Source organism: Mastomys coucha, unplaced genomic scaffold (genome assembly GCF_008632895.1).
Source record: "Mastomys coucha isolate ucsf_1 unplaced genomic scaffold, UCSF_Mcou_1 pScaffold21, whole genome shotgun sequence".
Classification (NCBI taxonomy): Eukaryota; Metazoa; Chordata; class Mammalia; order Rodentia; family Muridae; genus Mastomys; species Mastomys coucha.
The window spans coordinates 35,242,388-35,249,401 of NW_022196904.1; the positions used below are offsets into that span (position 1 = coordinate 35,242,388).

The following is a 7,014-nucleotide window of genomic DNA, read 5'->3' on the forward strand; positions in this document are numbered from 1 at the left end:
ATTGAGGCAACTGGGAGGGCTGTTAGGGTCAGAGCCTGGATCTTGGGAGTCCCAATGACCACCTGCTCTCAAAATAAACAAGTCATGGAAAAAAGCAGGGGAAAAAAGGGTCCACTTTGGGAAGAGGGACCAAGGGAATCTGTGACACGTGTGCCCTCCAGGTCCTCACACCACAGAATGCTGACATGAAGTTAATGCTTAAACAATGAGCAAGAGGTACCCATAGCTGAGCAGTCCTGACCAAGCTGTGGTCCCCTGGGGTCTACCCTCTAGTCTCTCCTGCAGTGGTCTGACAGTTTGTGTTTGGGAGGAGGGGTTCAGTCAGTAAAGTACTCACAGTACTGACTGAGTTCCATCCTCAGAACCCATATAAAAAGCAGGGTGTGGTAGCACATGTGTAATGCCAGGGCTGGAGAGGTGGGAACAGGAGGATACCTGGAGCTTACTCAAGCTATCCTTAAGCCAACGAGAGCCCTAACTCAATAACAAAAAAGGAAACAAAAAGCCAAGGTGGATGCTATCCAAAGCTGTCCTCTAACTTCCATATGGATATGGACACCCGCACACACAAGTCCACTTGCATACGCATGTACATGAACACGCACACACACACGCACACACGCACATGCACACACACACATACACACACATGTGCACACACACATACACAAATGTGCACACACACACGCACACACACACGTGCACACATACACACACATGCACATGCACACACACACATACACACATGCATGTACACACACATACACACACATGTGCACACACACGCACATACACACACATACACACATGCACATACACACACATGCGTGCGCACGTGTGCACACACACACACACACGTGCGCACACACACACTTAAAGTTTTAAGTCTCTAGAGGCTTGAGATAGTTCAGTGGTTAAGAGCATGGGTTTTAACTTATAGAGGACCACAGTTCAGTTTCCCACACTGACATGGTGGCTCACAAACGCCTATAGCTCTAGTCCTAGAGGATGTTAGCAAACAGGTGATCCTACAGGCCTGCTCCTAGTAACCTAGTAGCTCCTTATGTCATTACCTGCCTCCACCAGTGTGCTGCAGAAAAACAGGCGCCCCAGCCACCCTAGATTTCTCGCTCTGCCCTCATGTTGCCCTCTCTGTCTCTCTGTCTCTCTGCTGCATACTGACATCCTTTCTCTCTCCCCTCCCCCAATAAACCTCTTACACCAGATCTGTTGCTCATCATACTTTCTCAAGGGTACATCTTGGCACTGGCTGCCAAAGGTACCCTACCCCTTGCCTGCATTTTTATCCTATCAGGAGATCTTAGAACTCTTTTCTGACTTCTGAAGGTACCAGGCACTCATGCAGCACACATATATACACATAGGCAGAATACCCATACAAATAAAAATAAGTAAGTTTTTTTTTTAATCTGTTTCCCAGAGACAAACCCTCCCTCTGTCTGGCACATGGATTTCCCTGATTTCTTCTTCCAGCATGAGAATCCTGGGAATGTCTAGTTTCTCAAAAGTCTGATAGCCAAAGGGAGGCGCACGAGTGTCTCTAGAATATCTTCATTCCTCAGAGGTGGGTCTGGAGATGTCAATGAGTCCAGCAATGCTCCACACTCCACAGATGGTCTCTGTCTCTTGGGAGGTGCAGTGAGTAATGTCCTCACAGTTCCTGTGATGTATAGTGATGTTCTGCGGTGTTCTGTACAGTATCCCAGGCACTATAGATAGTCTGGTTTAGACTGAACCAATGAAGTCAGAAGATGAACAGTGAGGATTCTCCTATAAGTGGCCCTGGGTTGTGGGTCTGGCTTGGCTAGACTCTCTGTGTGGGCCTTGGTTTTGTTTTTGTTTGGTATTAGTTTTTGTTTGTTTGTTTTGAGACAATGTTTCCCTGTGTGGCCCCTGACTGTCCTGGAACTCACTCTGTAAACCAGGCTGGCCTTGAACTCAGAGAACTATCTGCCTCTGTCTCTTGTGCTGTGATTAAAGTTGTGCACCACCAGATAGTTTGATTTTTTAAAAATTCTTCTCTCCTTTATTATATACTGAACAAAATTTCCCTCCCCTCCTCCCCTCCCAGTCGTCCTCCCCCACCCACTCCTCCATTTTTCTTTAAGAAATGGCAGACCCCCCCATGGATATAAACCAAACCGTAGCATATCAAGCTACAATAAGACTAGGCACCAGCCCTCATATGAAGGCTGGATAAAGTCTCTCTGGTTCCTGTCTACAAGTATTGCAGAATATCATTATGAGTAATTTCATTCTCACTGCACATGCACGGGGGCGTGCAAACACACACACACACACACACACACACACACACACACACACTTTTATAACCTAAGACTAACCTATATAACCCTAATCCTAACCCTATATATGGTTCACTTGGTTGAATACTGGGTTTCTGGGCTATCCAGCCTCTGGCTTCTGGCTCTCAAGGTAGTATCAAGGGTATGCTCCATCTTATGGCATGGGTCTCAAGGTGGACTAATCATTGGTTGGCTACTCACATAATGTCTGCACCACCTTTACCCCAGTATCTTGTAGGCAGCACAAATTAATTATAAATCAATGTTCTTGTGGCTGGGTTGGTGTTTCAGTTCCTCCACAGGGAGCCTTGCCTGGTTAAAAGAGATGGCTGGTTCAGGCTCCCTATCCTCCATTACTAGGAGTTTCCATTGCACAAGATTTCTAGCTCATCCCTGGGATACCCTTCAATTCCAGTTGTCTCTTCCAGTACTCTCCCCTTCCATCTTCCCCCGACCTGATCCCTCCTGTTTCCATCCCCACCTGCCCCCAGATCACCCACAATATTTTTTCTATTTTCCCTTCTCAGTAAGACTCATGCGTTTCCTCCTTGAGCCCTGTGTGTTACTCTGGGTTGGTAACAGATTGTAGCATGGTTATTCTTTACTTTACAGCTAATACCCACTTATAAGTGAGTTCATACTATATTTGTCTTTCTGGGTCTAGGTTACCTCACTCAGAATTTGTTTCCTAATTCCATCTATTTATCTGCAAATTTCATGATTTTTTTTTTAACAGCTGAGTAGTATATAAATATACCACATTTTTCTTATCCATTCCTCAGTTGAGGGACATCTAGGTTGTTTCCAGTTTCTGGCTATTGTGAATAAAGCTGCTATGAACATTGTCGAGCAAGTGTCCTTGTGGTGGGATGGATTTTCCTTCGGGTGTATCCCCAGGATGGTATAGCTGGGTCTTGCGGTAGGTTGATTCCCAATTTTCTGAGAAATTGCCATATTAATTCCCTAAGTTGCTGTACAAGTTTGCACTCCCACCAGCAATGGAGGGGTGTGCCCCTTGCTTAACATCCTCACCATCAAGTGCTGCCACTTAAGTTTTTGATCTTAGCCATCTTAACCAGTGTGAGATGGAATTGCAGAGAAATTTTGATTTGCGTTTCCCTGATGACTAAGGACTTTGAACATGTCTTTATGCGTTTCTCAGACATTTGAAAGTCCTTTGTTGAGAATTATGTTTAGATCAGTACCCCATTTTTAAATTAGATAATTTGGTTTATTGATGTCTAGTTTCTTGAGTTGTTTATATATTTTGGATATTAATTCTCTGTTGTCTGAAGGATTGGTGAAAATCCTTTCTTATTCTATAGGCTGCTGTTTTACCCTACAAGGTCTCATTTATTAACTGTTGATCTTAGTGCCTGCACTATTGGTGGTCTGTTCAGAAAATTGTCTCCTGTGCTAATTTGTTCAAGGCTATTTCCCACTTTCTCTTCTATTAGATTCAAAGTATCCAGTTTTATGTTGAGGTCTTTGATTCACTTGGACTTGAGTTTTATTCAGGGTGATAAATATGGATCTATTTTCATTCTTCTACACACAGACATACAGTTAGACCAGCACCATTTATTGAAGATGCTTTTGTGCCATTGTATAATTTTGGTTTCTTTGTCACAACTCAGGTATCTGTAGGTGTATGGATTTCTGTCTGGGTCTTTGATTTGATTCCATTGATCAACCTGTCTGTTTTTATGCCAGTACCATGCAGTTGTTATTGCTATAGCTCAGAAGTACAGCCTGAGATCAGGGATGGTGCTCTAGCTAGAACTTTAAGTACTATTATGAATAGATATGGAGAGATCTTTGTCTTGTTCTTGATTTTAGTGGAATTATTTTAAGTTTCTCTTCATTTAATTTGATGTTGGCTATAGGTTTGCTGTATATTGCCTTTATTATGTGTAAAGAACACACGGCCTCAGAAGGCGTTTTTCCCAGTGCTATAAAGCTGCCTGCCTCCCTGGCTGTGGCCCCAGATAGCCATGGAAACCAAGCCATAGAGAGTAGGTGTGGGTGATAAGGGCAGCTCATGCTGTAAAGTTGCCCAAAGCCCCGAGCCCGCCTTACAGGTTGCACTCAGCATGCCACGAACTGTGCTCGAAACCCAGATAACTATGAAAACTAAGCCACAGAGAGCATGTGTGCATGCAGATGATAAAGAAAGTCCATGAAGTAATGTATGAAATGCCCTAGTTGTAATTGGTTGAATTTAGTTAAAAAAAAAAACCTCTGATCTGGCACAGCAACTTGCTCAATTTCTGGGGCCCAACAGAGAAACATCGTGCCGAGAGACAATCTAGCTCCAGCGGATCGGAAAAGCAGGGAAGGAGTCGCAGAATACCTGAGCACCAACCCCAGCTAGGCTACAACAGGCCAGACTGGAAGGTTAGTAAAGAGTGTGTGTATGAAGGAGTGCGGGCCCATTTCACCATCTATTTGCTTATTGCTGCTTATGAATAAATAAACTGTTAGAACCTCTCCTCCGAGTTGAAGGACTTACTTGCCCCCCCCCCCCCGTCTTTAAATCTGATTCACGACAATTCACGGTATTATGACTAGGCATATCCCTTGTATCTCTGAGCTCTCCAATAAACAATAAAAGAAATTCTTTCATTGTACAGAATTGTTTTAACTCTTCTAAGGTTTTTTGCTTTTCCATACAAAGTTGAGTATTGTTCTTTCAAGGTCTGTAAAGAGTCGAGTTGGACTTTTGATAGGGTTGCATTGAGTCTGAAGATTGCTTTTGGCAATATGGTCATTTTTACTATGTTAATCCTACTGATCCATGAGCATGGGAGATCTTTCCAACTTCTGAGGTCTTCTTCAATTTCTTTCTTCAAAAACTTGAAATTCTTGTCATACATATTTTTCACTTGCTTGGTTAGAGTTATCCTAAGATAATTTATATTATTCGAGACTATTGTGAAGGATGTTGTTTCCCTGGGTTCTTTCTTAACCCATTTATTTTTTGTATGTAGGAGGACTATTATTTTTTTTATTTAATATTGTGTCCAGCTACTTCACTGAAAATGTTTATCAGCTGTAGGAGTTCCCTGGTAGAATTTTTGGGGTCACTCATGTATATTAGTATATGTAGCTTTAATTTTGTCAAATCCTATTTCTAATGATGGTTCTTTAATATTTTATCCATCCATGTAGCTTACCACTCACCAGAGGTAGTGGAAAATAAAGGATATGGGGAAAGTGGATCTGATTAGAAGTGGTTCTTTGGAGCAACTCCCATCTGCATTATTTTGAAATTGGCAGTTCAGTTCACAAGTCAGCAGCAGTAGTTTGATCCTCTCACAAATTTTTCACAGGTACACAAGCAGTCCAGTTCAGTAGAGCCAAGAAAGAAAACAGGAAACAGCAGGAGGGACTAGGGACAACGGCTACACCAGGAGAAGTTAAAGCAGAGACTTCTAGTTTCTTTGGAAAGTCATATATGTCAAATGATGTTTTGCTGGGGCACACAGGTGAAAGGATGTCTTGCTAAAGCAGACATGTGAAAGACTGTTTTCCTGAAGCAGACACAGGTGAAGAGATGTTTTGCTGGAGCAGACAGGGAAAGAATTCCTGAAGCAGACATGTGAAAGGACGTTTAATGAGAGTATAAATATGACCCCACAGACAGTGGGAGACAAGCACTGAGCGTTGGCTTGGTTTGCTCCACCTCACTATTTGTCGCTGTATTGGTTCACCTTATATAGTGTTGTTGAGCTCAACTTGTGGTAACATTGCCATTGAGAAAGACACCAAGGAACTGCTCCTAGGGCTCCTGTGGCAGCTTGCCACTTCTACAATCTCACCTCAGGCTGCCTTGTATCTCCCCACCAAAAGAACTGGACTATATGTAGCTGCCAGTTTGTGTGTGCTCTCTGCCTGCTAGAAGAAGACTGGTCTGCAGCTGCTGAGTCATATTTGGTTTTTTGCTGCAGGACTGAACTGCTGCCAAAGAAGATCAAGCTCACCCCCAAAGAACTATTGCTGAGAAGGTCCATTTCCCCCGTATCCTAATAGCTTTTCTCTTCCACTACCTCTGCTGGTGGTGAGCTAGAGGAGAGGTTGAACCCTTATTAAAAGTAGGTTGTAAAGAATTTATGCCTACAAGAAGTTTTTGGCTGTGCCTCTCTCAGGGAAGCAAAGATCATGAAAGACTTGAGACCAACAAGCATTGCACAGCTGGCTCTACCAACAAGCCAAGCTCTCTCTCTGTCACTGTCCATCAAATCCTATTTATATCCCTCCAAACATCACCTGTCATCCATGGGTCTTGCCTCACCACTCATCTTGCCTTAGCCCATGAGTCTGTCTCAGCTGATATCACTCCTCCAATTGGCCCAAGTCTGCAGAAGCAGAAAAAACTGCAGCACATCATCAGAAGTTTTTTTTTTTTTTTTTTTTTTTTTTTTTTTTTTTTTTTTTTGGTGCATTTCTCTCTATGGAGTCCTGACAAACAGAGCTCAGCAGACCAAATGTAAGGCAGACCAATGCATTCATCTTTCACCACTGTCTTAGTCAGGGTTTCGAATCCTGCACAAACATCATGACCAAGAAGCAAGTTGGGGAGGAAAGGGTTTATTTGGCTTACTTCCTCATTGCTGTTTATCACCAGAGGAAGTCAGGACTGGAACTCAAGCAAGTCAGAAAGCAGGAGCTGATGCAGAGGCCATGG

The 7,014-nt window shown here is 43.2% G+C and overlaps 1 protein-coding gene across 1 annotated transcript in view; it reads left to right on the plus strand.

Moving 5' to 3' along the window:
- The first annotated feature begins 4,572 nt into the window (after window positions 1–4,572).
- The window catches only part of Klk12 (kallikrein related peptidase 12), a 32,588-nt gene continuing 30,146 nt past the window's right edge, over window positions 4,573–7,014 (plus strand). Inside the window, exon 1 of the mRNA XM_031386322.1 lies at window positions 4,573–4,724. The gene's annotated coding sequence lies outside the window, so the exon portion shown is untranslated. The remainder of the gene's footprint in view (window positions 4,725–7,014) is intronic.